The 14347-nt window shown below is 42.2% G+C and overlaps 1 protein-coding gene across 1 annotated transcript in view; it reads left to right on the top strand.

Annotated features, from left to right (window-relative positions):
* oys (lysophospholipid acyltransferase 6) overlaps positions 1-14347 on the top strand; it is a 284099-nt gene that overhangs the window by 228072 nt on the left and 41680 nt on the right. The window lies entirely within an intron of this gene.

A 14347-nucleotide genomic window follows, 5' to 3' on the forward strand; every position in this document is an offset into this window, starting at 1 on the left:
TTAAGAGGCTCCGTTCTGGAGACCTCTTAATTGAAACGAAAAATGACAGGCAATCCGAACATCTACTCCGAGTAACATCAATCGGAGGAATCCCTGTAACAGTGACACCACACAGAACACTCAATTCATCGAGAGGTGTCATTTCGGAGTGGGACCTTCTCGACGTGACCGAGGAGGAAATCTGCTCCGAATTAAAACCACAGGGAGTCATTGCTGTCAAGAGAATCACTGCGCGAAGGGATGGAAAAATTGTTAAAACCAGGAGCGTAATCCTGACTTTTAACACTCCTAAACCTCCTGACGAGATTAAAGCTGGATACATCAACTGTTCAGTGCGTCCATACGTTCCGAACCCTTTACGGTGCTTTAAGTGCCAGAAGTATGGACATTCTCAAATGGCCTGCCGTGGAGTCCTTGCATGCGCTCGATGCGGTGCAAAGGACCACGAAACAACAGCTTGTTCAGCCGCAAAACCCACCTGTATTAACTGTGAGGGCGAACATCCGGCCTACTCACGAGCATGCCAGAGGTGGAAAGAAGAAAAAGAAATTCAACGGCTGAAGGCAGAGCTAAATATATCATACCAGGAGGCAAGGAAATCGGTCAAACCCCTGAATATCAACAGACCTACCTACGCCCAGAAGGTAGCAGGGAGATGTTCCGTCGGAACTCAGACGGACATGACCATTCCTCCAAAGGAGTCTTTCACTTCCATCGCGCGGTATCTCTTAAGTTCGCAAAAACCTACACAGAAGGACCAATCAGCTGCCACTCCTATATCGGTACCTCCTAATGCTCCACAAATTACAAAGGTAGTTATGAAAGAAAAGAATAAGAAAGGGGAAGTCCCCCCTAGTACCCAAGAAAAGATGGATGTCGAGCAGAAGGAGGTACCCGAAGAGTCAGTCTTGGAACTCTTTGCGGAGGAGGAAATGGACACGGGACAGCGTCCTTTCTTCCCCAAAAAAGATAAATCCAAGACTGACAAAAGTAAGCCCTCAGCACCTCGGAAGCCGCCTGACGGACCCACCAAGCCAAAATAATGGCTAAATTCCTACAATGGAATTGTCGTGGATTCCGGCGAAATATAGATGACATCAAGGCCCTCCTGCAAAAGCACGAGCCAGTTTGCTTTTGCTTGCAGGAGACATATCTAAAGGCAAATGATGATCCCACCATGCACAACATCACAGTTTTTCGAAAGGATAGAATTGCGGACGGCTCTGTACATGGGGGAGTGGCTATCCTTGTGGGTAACCATACCCCAGTGCAGCCCTTGCTAATTACAACCAGCATAGAGGCTGTTGCAATTCGCCTTTCAGTGGGATCCTTATTAACTGTATGCTCTATTTATTTGCCACCTGGGACTGACATCTCCCAGGTAGACCTTGATGATCTTCTAACGCAGTTGCCTCCCCCTTTATTACTTCTCGGGGATATGAATGGACATAACACCCTGTGGGGTAGTGCTAGCATCAACGGAAGGGGACGAGTCATAGAGCGTGTGCTCAATGACAATGACCTTTCCCTTCTAAATACTGGAACAAACACCTTTTTCCACATGCCTACCCGTACCTTTTCTGCCATTGATCTCTCTATCTGCTCCCCTTCTCTGCTCCCTTCACTCACTTGGGAAGTGGAGGAGAATCCATACGGAAGTGATCACTTCCCTGTGATAACCTTGTTACACAGTGGGAGACCATGTCTTCCCTTCAGGTTACCACGGTGGAAGTTTGATCAGGCTGACTGGACTGCCTTCCAACATCAGGCAAATTTTAATCTTAGTACAGTCAGTCAAGAGCCTATCAATGATGCAGTTAAGTACATCACAGAAAATATTGTCCAAGCAGCTGCGAATACTGTTCCAAAAACATCTGCCCGGTTTCCACCATTTCCCAAACCCTGGTGGAATTCACAATGCACAGCAGCAAAAAAGGCTCAAAACAAAGCGTGGGGGATATTCCGCCGATATCCTACCACGACCAACCTTATAGCCTTTAAACGTGCACGAGCCAAAGCACGCTACATCCGTCGTCAGAGTCAAAAGGAATCGTGGATCCGTTTTACATCATCTATTAACCAGTCTACCAACTCTAAGGTAGTCTGGGATAAAATCCGGAAAATGAAGGGAAAATACACAGCGCACCCCTCATCGGTCCTTGAATATAATGGATGTACTATTGCAGACTTTACTGCAATAGCGAATGCTCTTGGGGAAACTTTTTCTAAAATCTCCGCAACATCATCTTACTCCCCAGAGTTTCTGGTCCTAAAGCGCAACGCTGAACAGCAGGCCCTTAAATTCACATCGAAGGGATCCCACCCATACAATGGGCCATTTAATATCCATGAGCTGAAAACAGCACTCGCCCGTACAAAGGCTACCGCTGTTGGACCAGATAACATCCATTATGAAATGATCAAACATCTTTCACCAGAATCCATGGACCGTCTGCTCCTCCTGTACAACAGAATCTTCCTCGAGGAGCACTTTCCGGAAACCTGGCGCAAGGCAACTATTCTTGCTTTTGCTAAGCCAGGAAAGGATCCTAAATATCCAAAAAACTATCGTCCTATTGCTCTGACCAGCTGTCTGTGCAAAATATTGGAGAGAATGGTCAATGCTCGGCTCCTATGGTATTTAGAGTCGAATGACCTTCTCTCCCGCTTTCAGTGCGGCTTCCGAAGAAATAGGTCCACATTGGACCACTTAGTTAGACTGGAAACATCTATCCGAGATGCTTTCCTAAAAAGAGAACATTTGGTGTCGGTGTTCTTTGACATGGAAAAAGCGTACGACACAACTTGGAGATTTGGTATTTTAAGAGACCTATACAATCTCGGTCTGAGAGGCCACCTTCCCATTTTTATTAAAAATTTTTTATCCTGCCGTTATTTCCAAGTTCGTGTAGGATCCTCCCTTTCGCGGCCTTTTTGCCAAGAGGAGGGGGTACCACAAGGATCTGTCTTAAGTGTTACGCTTTTTGCCATTAAAATAAATTCTATTTCAGAACAACTTCCTCCAACTGTAAACAGTGCACTCTATGTCGATGACTTCAGCATATTCTCTCAATCATGCAATATGAGGGTTATTGAGAGACAACTGCAACAAGCTATTGACCGTGTTAACATCTGGGCCACGGCCAGTGGTTTCAGGTTCTCACCGGAGAAGACCGCTTGCGTCCATTTTTGTCGCAAACGTAACCTCCACCCTGAGCCTGAATTACGACTTGGACAAAGCACCATCCCAGTCGTATCAGAGGCAAAATTCCTGGGACTCATTTTTGACAAAAAGTTGACATTTGTTCAACACATTCGTCAGCTACGTACGAAGTGTACGAGAGGGCTTAACATCCTCCGCTCTCTCTCTTCTACCTCTTGGGGTGCAGACCGATGCACTCTACTACGTCTGTACCGTGCACTTGTACGCTCAAAATTAGATTATGGGTCTCAGGTGTATGCATCTGCCAGAAATAGCGCCGTTCGTTGGCTTGACCCCATCCATCACTAAGCCATTCGAATCGCTACTGGTGCATTCCGAACATCACCTGTCCAAAGTCTGTATGTCGAAGCAAATGAACCATCGTTGTCGCTTCGACGAATGCAGTTGTCTCTACAATATGCCTTCAAGCTGAAGTCCCTGCCGGACCATCCCACGTGGACATCCGTTTTCGAGCCACGATGGGAAAATCTTTATAACACACGGCGGACCACCAATCGCCCATTCGGCATTCGTGTTCAAGAGCTACTCAATGAGCTTAACATCTCGGTAGACAAGGTCGCTCGATCACCAAAGGAGCCCCTTCCACCCTGGCATGCACAAACACCAACATGTGACTTCTCGCTCAAACTTGCGACGAAGTCTAATACTCCAGCCTCTGTCTACCTTCAGCTCTATTCACAACACCATGCAGAACATTCTGACTTCTTTCCAGTTTACACAGACGGCTCGAAGTCAGAATCGTATGTGGGATCTGCTGCTGTCTTTCCAAATAATACCGTATCAGAGCAGATACCCCTTGACTGCAGCATTTACACTGCAGAGCTGCATGCCATAGAGTTAGCTCTAGATCACATAAGAAAACACCGTTACCAACGGAGTATTATATATGCCGACTCAATGAGTGCACTACAGGCTTTATCAGCGATGTCACACACTAATCATCCAACCCTGTCCCGAATCCAGCAGATAATATACAGCCTCTTTGTAAGTGGATTCGATATCCGATTCTGCTGGATTCCCAGTCACATCGGGATTAGAGGAAATGATTTGGCTGACACTGCAGCCAAATCGGCAGCCCTGACGGATAATCTTGACCTGTTAGTCCCCTATACAAACTACAGGCAAGTGATCCGTAGTAACCTACAATCTCAGTGGCAAGATTCGTGGCATCGACTGATTACTACAAACAAACTATGTCGAATTAAGCCTATGATCCATCCATGGCGGTCCAGCTTACGCAGGGATCGCAAAGAGGAAGTTGTTCTTGCTCGGCTCCGCATAGGACACTGTCATCTAACACACGCCTTTTTGCTGAGGGCTGATGACCCTCCTATGTGCGAGCAGTGCGACACCATTTTATCCATCAAACATATTTTATGTGACTGTACCAATTTTAGAAATGCTCGTTATACCGCTTTTAACCATCTGACTGAGCCGTATACACTCAGTCAGATTTTATCCGACAATGACCATGTGTCTGCTATTTTTAGTTTCCTAAAAACAGTAAACCTTTTTACTCGTATTTAAAAAAAAAAAAAAAAAAAAATCTTATTATTCTAAGGTTTACTATTGTTACTCGTTTACAGATATTTGTCTTTTACAGTTTATAATTGTTTTTATACTCTGACTTAGTGACCTAATTCATTAGGTCACTGAATGTTTTACTAATTTTGCTGACAAAGTTTTGGCGCATTATAGCCTAAGTTGCTGATGCGCCAATAAAACTCAACTAACTAACTAACTAACTAACTAACCTTCGCCCCGTGGAGGCAGACCAGGAACCCAGTAGTTTTAGTTTCACTCTGGCAGGTCCTGCCACCTAATTTCCTGAGATTTCAGGGGCTAGGACCTTAAAAAAAAAAAAAAAAAAAAAAAGCGCGCGCTCTTTTATATGCACGTACGTACAGACAAATACATATATCCATCATCGTCGGTTTGATGATCGTTAGGTGAGGGGGATAATGCTTGCATAATAAAGGCCGAAAGAATGGGCAAACGGGAATTTTGACATAATTACGTTTTTGTGTGTGGGACATTTGCTAGCATAAAGATAGTGGGTGGGAGACGGAAGGCTGGGGGGGGGTTAAGGCAGAAATATGGGGATGATAGAGTAGGCAACTCCAGAAGTCAGTGAGGCATGTCCATGCCTCACCAGGAGAAAGTAGGGGGTGCCGGGAGGGACCGTCCCACCACCGGCGCAGGGGAGGGGGTGGAAAGGCACCAGGCAAGGGAGCCCGGTGAGCTGAAGAACAGATGTTCTTTGGTTATAATGGTAGTGGGTTGTGGGCTGCAGCCATTTGGTTTCTCCTCGTCCTCCTCCTCGTGAACAGTGCCTGTGCGTAATCTGAGAAGGCTTGATACTCCTCTTTCGTGTCTAGGAGGTGATGTTCTTGTCCCTATGGTAAGTAGTGGATTCTGGTGAGTAAAACACCACGTAGGTCTTCATAGAGCCTGCAGTCATACATTAGGTGCTGCTAGCTCTCCAGCCCCCCGCAAGTGCAAGTTGGATCAACCTGAATCCCAAGTAGAGACAGTTTGGCATTAATTGCTCCGTGTCCAGTTAAGAGGTACGTTGCTTGTAGACCTGGGGAAAACCAGTTGGGTAGTTTTGTTCAATATTGGGTAGAAATTTCTTTGTGATCTCTCCCTTTTGGGAGTTGCACCACCTTTCCTGCCATGCCTGCTGCAAGTGAGTTTGTATCCTCTTCTTTTCCACATTTCTGTTACTGGTTAGGTCAATAGTGAACCCCAGAAAAGTCTGTGGGGTGCCTTTGTCTAGGTAGTATAGTAGGCCGCGTTGTATGATTTCTAAGTCCAGTGGGAGAGTGCCTGCGAGCACTTGCAGGGCATGGGTGCTCACCGTGCGGCAAGCACGAGTGATGGTTAGGAGGATGGATCTGTGAATTTGGTCCGTGATACGTCTGTTTACTGCTGTTGTAGTTTTTTGAAACCATGCGCCGGTGACGATCGGAGTGAAGAATGGGTGACGATCGGAGTGAAGATAGCTTTGTAGAACAGTTTGAGGACTCGCTTTTTCAAGCCCCATTCTTTACGCGTGACCCTGGCAACCATGGCTGCGTAGTGTTTTATTTTTTTACGGAGATATTTCAGATGGTCCTGAAATGACAGGTTTTGGTCCAGTATTACGCCTAGGTATTTCAGTTGGTTGGAGAATTTGATTGTTTCCTGTCCAATTTTTATTTGAGGAGGCCGCCTGAGATCAAGGCGTCCCTTTAGTAGGATGGAGTTTGTTTTTGTGGGGGATATTTTGAGTTGATTTCGGTTTGCCCATTCTTGGAGAGTGGTCAGGGCCCGATTTGCGAGGACCTCTAATGCGGCTCTTGAGTTTGCCTGTATCGTCAGAATGAGGTCGTCCGCGAATGCTTGAGATTGTACTTCATTGAGATCGATGTTAAGAAAGGTGTCCAAGACAATATTCCACAATAGCGGGCCAAGGACTGAACCTTGAGGGCAGCCCTGATGGACATGCCTGGAGAGTGTGCCATAGGGGGTGGTGACTGATGGTTCTGTTGCTTAGGTAACTTTTGATGGTGTTATAGAGGTTTTCCGGCATGTTGGCTTCGCGCAGCCTCGCCAGGACTCTTGGCCACCAAAGTGAGTCGAACGCCCCAGCGAAGTCCACGGCTATCACTAGGAAGTACTTTGTATTACATCTGTTTACTTTGGTCAGGAGGTGAGTTAAGGCGTCCACGGCAGAGGTTCCCCGTCTGAAGCCAAATTGGTTTGCTGAGGCCAGGCCTGCCTCATCATAGTAATGTTGGATACGTGTGTAAAGTAGTCGTTCAAATAGCTTACTGATAACTGTCAAAAGTGCAATGGGCCGGTAGGAGTCCGGAAGGTGTGGTGGTGGCTTTGTTGGATTCTTTAGGATGAGTTTAACGTTTGCCATCTTCCAGGAATTCGGGAAGGTACCTTCTCTGAGACAGAGGTTATATAGGTTTAGTAGTAAGTTCGGAGCGTACTCTACCGATTTTTTTGATAATTTCGGGTTCCAGAAGGTCCGGTCCAGGGCATCTATTTCCCTTTATTTGGTCTGATGCATTGCTGATCTCTTCCATGGTGAAAGGGTGCTCTTTTTTTTTTTTGCCGTTTGATGAGTCTCTTTGACCTGGCAAACTCGGCTCTGTTCTGTTGTCATTGTTTGTATCTCTGGATGAAAGGCAGCGTCAAGGATATTGTTGATGGTGTGTTCCCAAGTGATAGTCAAGTATCCTTCAGGTGTTTTAGTGGCTTCAACTACTTCCCCTCTTGGAAGTTTGTTGGTGACGAGCTTGTATACAAGTCCCCAAGGGTCCTTGTTTCCAGTGGTGGAGACCAGGCGCTCCCAGGATTGGTTTTTGCTTTCTCTAATTTGTGCTGTATAGGCGTTTCTCGCCTCTTTGTAGCTCTGTCGTAGGGTTTCAATTTCCGCCGTCGGCCAGGAGCGCCTGGCTCGCTGGAAAGCCTTTCTTCTTTCCTGTGCCTCCTTCCTGAGTCGCTGAAGGTTTTGATTCCACCAGGGCACTTTCCCTGGTGTTGGATTTTTCTTCCTGATGGCTGTGTCGCTGGCTTGTTTTATGATTTCAGTAGTTTTAATTTGGAGGATTCTTGGGTCCTCGATACGTTGGAGTTCTCTCTGTCGTTGTTGTATGCTATTCCGTAGGGTAGTCTGGAAGAGTTCCCAGTCTGCCTTTGTTATGGCATATCTATTGGCGGTTTGTCTGTTCACAGGTACTGTGGCCAGTGATTTGTTTAGATTGAACGTAATGGCGCGATGATCAGACGTTGTCCAGGCCTCACGGACGGTCCAATTGGAAATGTTGTTGGCAGCATTCCTCGTTGCCACGGTGACGTCTATAGTGGCCTCCCATAATGTGTTGCAGAATGTAGGCAGATTGTTGGGTAAGTTTAGTACAGTTAATGTTGTGGTTGCCAGGAACTCTTCCAACTTGGTCCCGTTTCTGGTACCCTGTCTATCTGGGGTATGGCTGTGCCACATTGGCGACCGGCAGTTAACGTCTGCATGAAAAGCCTATTAGCTTCCAAGATTAATTCCTACAATGCTTCCCATTTAGAATTTGTTGTTGGTAACATTATCAGTTGATCCCGCCGTATAGAATTTGAAAACTGTCTAAGACCACTGTAGTCACCTATTCAAAAAGCAAAAAACCTTTCCTTTACCTTTGATGGTAGTTACATCTTTAAGTAAAACCAACATTTTTACACTGTGATCATTGCCACTTAGTGGTTCCTTTATTTGCAGATTTTTAATGCATGAATAATCATTGCTTGATAATCAGATCAAGAGTATTTACTCCATCTGGTTGCCTCTTGAACATGCTATTGTAGAAAACAATCATCCAATAATTCCACAAAAGTCTTGCTAGTGTGCGAGTGACCAACTCACCGGTTCCAATCAATATCTGGGAAGTTAAAATTCCCCATTATAAGACATTTTGATTTACTGGCCCACTCTCTTTTTCTGTACAGTTGTTCTTTGTACTCATCAGAGCCATTAGGCCATAACACACTCTTACTCTCATTTTTGCTTTCCTGGTGCTTATGTCACACCAAACTGACTCCACATTGCTCTGTCCAACCATGTCAACCAGTTCCACTGCCTTAGATTGTGTTTCTTAACTAACAGCATAACCCCTCCTCCCTTCCTATCCTTTCTGTATACACTTACTCCCCGAATTCCAATTTTGCATTTCTTATATCTGTGTAACACCACATCTCTGATATCCCAGCAATATCCACTTCTGATGCCTTTATTCATCAAATTTATTATTTACTATACTCCTAGCATTAGTGTACATTCAAGTATACATGTGCCCATTCCTACTCTTATTTACCCTAACACAGCCTGTTCCATGACTCCCAGCTGTCATTGAAATCCCCAGCACCTTGCTTTTCAGGCTGCTGTTCATTCCAATAGAATCAGTGCAAGAATCACTTTCACTTCTGTCTGTGACTACTATTAATATATTAGTCTGTGACTCTCCCAACTATCAGTTATCCGATCCACCTAACACTGCTTTGATAGCATCAGCAATCATTTCTATTTAAGTGTATCCCATCCCTGTAGAAGCCGTCTCTCTCTCTCTCTTGTTAACAAGCATAGACCAGGCTGAGAAAAATTATACTGTGTGAGCCTTGCACAGTTTCTCCAGGCCTGAAGTGATTGACAAGGCTCTCATCATATACTCTTTCCTATCATGTCTGGGAAGAATTGCAGAAACTTTCAAATTTAATCCTAACTCACAACTTTTTTTTCAACATTCACCTGTACTCGTTAAGTAAGTCTGCAGATTTTCTCTTAATGTCATTAGTGCCAATGTGTACAATGGTATCACCTTTTGTGCCCTTAAAAGATATCTGCTCTATAATGTCATCAACTGTTTTCCCCTGGCAGACTTCCCTTGGTCCTATTCCACCTATCCTTTTTTCACAAAAGGATAGGTGGAATAGAGTCACTGACAAGAGCATAGAGCATTGGGTAAATGTAAAAAAAAAAACTTTGCACTGTTTCTTTCATTTATTTTGTAGAAATTAAACCCCTCAGTTCAACCATTCACTATGTTTTGTTATGGTTACTTGCACCTTTTTATATTGTAGTTATAATTAATGTAAATGGACAGACCGAAATTCTTGAAACAGTTTGGTTTATCTAATTTTCCAGTTACTCTTTGTCATTCCATCTGAATTGGAGCAAAATGCAAGGGCGATTCTGGATTTTGTTTCCTTGCAGCCTTTTGCTGGTCCTCTTTAGTTGGTCCTGTAGAATAGCAGTTTTAACTGTGTTGTAAATATATTTATGATCATATTTACTGATGATTTTTGAAAACCTTTCTACCTACTTAAATCATCTCTACATTTATCTCTGATATTATTGATTTCTTTTGCCCTTTACCTTCATCTATTGCTTTACCATTTTTAGCATTTGGCTGCTATTCATTCAAATGCTTCTTCCACTTTTTCATGTTTTGCACCTTTCAGCTATTCCTCATTACTAGTTAGTTTTTCACACTTATTCTCCTCACTAAGTATATCAACAATAGAGCATTGACTTATGGGTTTGTAATGTGGAAAAAATGGTTGGCAATATTCTGCTGAGACGCTGCAGGAAATTGGTCTCCATGAACACAGACCCTGTTTCTTTTCATTAAATGCTAAATACTGCTGTTTTTGCTCATACTTCACTAGTAAAATGAAGATTAGAATAATTAAAAACTGCACTGTAATGTTCCATCTTTTTGTCATAATACATTTATACAGTATGGCAATGACTTAAATTGTTTCATTGTGACCGCAGAACATAATTTTGAAATTCTACAAACTGTTGATTAAGAAATGAATTTTTATTAATCTTGAAGGATATAAAGAGTCCAAAGTTCAAATCTTATTTACGTGGGAAGCTTAGACAAACAGAGCAACATTCTCTGTCTCAGATGATTTTTTTTCTTCTGTTTCCCAGAACTCTATATCAAACATTATTAAATGTCTAATATTGTACACTAGTTCTGTAGTCCAGTATAGCACTATGAATGCTGTACTGGATATTGCATGTGTGAATGGCTGCTAGCAGTTGGTGGCCCTATATCAAAAGTTCCAAATGGTAATGTAATAGGTGTTTCTTTTTTACATACTTTCTTTGGCACAGTGTGGGTAGCTTTATATGGGAGAATTATATTCGTTGTTAGCAATGTTACTATTTTGGATAGACTATCATTTTAATTCTGATGTGTTATTATTTATAATGTATTTTTATTTATTTATTTTTAGTATGATCCACCTGCTGGAAAAACTCCAGGCTACCCCATCCAACATGAGGGCTTGCAAAACAATGGGAAAGCAATGATTGATAAGTTGTGACTCCTCCCACTGTCCTCCTAGGTTGGTATGCCTAGGGTGTTCCCCCCCCCCCACTTGCCACTGTTTTTAGATTGCGAACTCATTTTCCAATTCAAAAGCAGTGGGATGGGGCATAAACACCCTGCCTAAGCTAAGTACCCCCTCCTCGATGACACAAAACAATCAGAAAGAAAATACCTCCATAATAATAATCATCCAATCACAGCACTGAGTGGGAGATGCTTTCGCCTGTCAATCACTTCTTCCCTTGCCATGTTGGATGGGGTACCCTAATCTGGAGTTCAGCCACATTTTTTAAAATATATTTCTCTATCAATTTATGTATGCAATTGGTAATCAATATCTATCGATAATTAGTTCCATAAAAGATAGACTAATATGTTATTAACTGATTTCGGTAAAGTCAGAATCGTGCACTAAACTCATTTTTTATATAAATAAACACCAATAAAAATTAGTTTAAAGATAATTTTATTGATTTAAACATACAATGTGCATTTCAATTTATCCCTTGAAGGGTGAATCCTTGATCCATAAACTTAAAATCCAGAAATTGAGGGCTGCAGATTCCTGGAGGCATCATCCTTCTTCATGCAAAAGGAATCTAAAATCGACTGCTAACTTCCTCTCATTCAGAAATTTCTTGTAGCAGCAAGAATTGTTATAAACAAATCTTCAATAAGGAAAATCTCTCTGCAGAAATCCATCAGCATCGAAGTTCTTAGTTTCTTCTTTGCCATTCTTTCATCAAGTAACTTTAAGACCTTGAAATGGCTCTGATTCCAAACTTAACCTGGTACACAGCTCCACAATCATTTACTGCAATTTTCACTGTTTCCTCTTGAAATCAAGGGAAATTAATGACACATTCAGGCCATAACTTCATACATTATTTGTACTGACTTCATTATAGGTGATTGTATTGCTGACTGGTGCATCTTTGATATTGAAGCATTACCAAAATTCCCTTAAAGTGGGCTATTTTCTCCACCATGTAACCACTTTCACTAGGTACCAGTATTTAGTGAAAGTGGTTGCATGGCAGTGTTGCTTGAAATTAGCAGTCATATTTAGGTCCATGTAAGATTGGTCTCATATTGGGGACTTCATTATTCCATCTTGACATTGTTGTCTGGGTGACCTGGAGCTTCAGCGACAATCTGCAATGTTTGCTCTGTGAGGTCAACGTAGCTGAGTGGTCAGGAGCATGAGTGCAGTAGCACATGCTCTTTGAGTGGACTGGGTTTCAAGCCTGTGACTGCTAAATATGATTGACATTTGTATTGATTGATTTATTGTAAACTCCACTGACCTGGTGGTAGTGCCAGAGTATAAAGAACTTTTTTTTTTTTTTTGTCATTCTTGCTGTGGTAAGATAGAAATGATGGCAGAAATATTCTTATATCAAGGCCCTTGGACCAAGTTTTCTTGTTTGACTTCCAAACTGCAAGAAGCTAAAATCTTTCAAAGTTATTGTTAATGGTAAATGAATGTTGGTTTCAAATTGACATTCCAAGAGGCATTGCTGTCCAGAACTTACAAGATTCTAAGATGACCTATGCCATGGAAAGCCCTTCTCTTCCTTCACGATGAAAGTTCTGTTGAAAATTTTCTTCCAAAACATCCTCGTTTCATCAACATTGAAGACTTGGTTAGGATAGTACCTGAGCTAACTTCATCAATGATTTGTGCAAGCTCACTGTACAAGGTAAGCCTCCTAAATGAACTCTGACCTGACACAATTTGGTCTCAGTAGCTCTAGTGTCATTAAGCCTCATATTGATGACATGGATCACCAAACATCTGCAGTCTATGTTACTGCACATCTTGTTCTGACTGGACTTGTTTATCTCATTGCTGGTTTAGTCCAACAGTAGTTGCTGGTTTAAGATCCCAGGCACTGTCTTCATTGATATATGGATAAATTCCACTTCTTTTTCTCTGTGTCATCTCCTAATGGAGGTTGGTTACCACCACGGCAAATGTCTCTGGTAGATCTGAACAGCTGTTTGGTGTTCAGTCCTGTCCAGTTCTTAATGTTATCAAGCCACAGTGTACATCTCCCAGGCTTTCTTCTTCCTTCCATTCTCCCCTCAATAATTAGCCGTGGAATTGCGTATTTGTTGTTCCGCATCAGGTGTCCAAGACACTCTGCAGGATACTCTCATTGGTCACTCTTGCTGTCCATGGTATCTTTAGCATTCTTCTGCATGTCGACATTTCATAGTTTTTTTGAGGTGTTAGTTTTCAGTGTCCATGTCTCGGCACCATACAATAAAACTGACCAAACGTAACATCTCATCAGCCAGATTGTAAGATGGAGATCCAGGTTCCACTACTATTTGTAATGCTCCTGCTTCATGAGCACTTATGATCATGCTTCTGGTGATGTTTCCCATCCTTCCATGGTATACCTTTAATGATTTTACAAAAGGCACTGCAGCTAGTCTTATGGGTGGTTTCCCAGCTTAATATGCCATGGGCCATTTCATTTACCTACTACAGGAGGCATGTACATAATAGAATGCAGATACTCTTGTTAAATTGTTGCATCTTAAGTCACTGTGTTAGTTTTCTGTACAAGTGTGTGCATGTGTCAATTTGTGTGGTGAAATATCCAGAATAACTCACGGCAAAAAGCTACTCCCTCTACATGGCCAACTGAAGATGCTTTTACAAATTCTTCCAGTATCTAAGGGAATGCAAACACTGATGTCTCCAATTGAATAATTGACGCAGGGTATATATATTAAGAGAGCCTTTTCTGATTAAAATTGATTAGTTTATCTTATGGGGATGTAAAATATTCATATTAATGTTTTATTACTTTGAGTAAATCTTGAAATTTGAATCTGTTTTAAATGTCAAACTTTGTCAGATGTACATGTTTTAAGATAATTTTAAATTATAATGAGACCTTTTTTAACACAAAAAAAAGGGGCTAGAAAATTGTCCCTGAACTTTAGTTTTGACTGCCATTTTATTTTGGTATGTTTTACAGATGCAAAATATGTCAGTGTTATAATGGAACATTATTTAAAAGAAATGTACTGTTAATCTATGTGTGCATGTTTTAAGCTGTTTATTGAAGTGTTATAATATAGTTCGCTGCATTTTAAGGTTCTGCTGAATTCCATCTTTGTTTAGAAGCCTGAAGATGAAGTTCAAGAACCTTAAAATGCAGATAACTGTGTTAAGTGAGTGTAGATTTATGTGATAATACTTCAATAAACATCTTAAAACATACAT

This window comes from Mastigoproctus giganteus, chromosome 6 (genome assembly GCF_048544385.1).
Source record: "Mastigoproctus giganteus isolate SK-2022 chromosome 6, ASM4854438v1, whole genome shotgun sequence".
Taxonomy (NCBI): Eukaryota; Metazoa; Arthropoda; class Arachnida; order Uropygi; family Thelyphonidae; genus Mastigoproctus; species Mastigoproctus giganteus.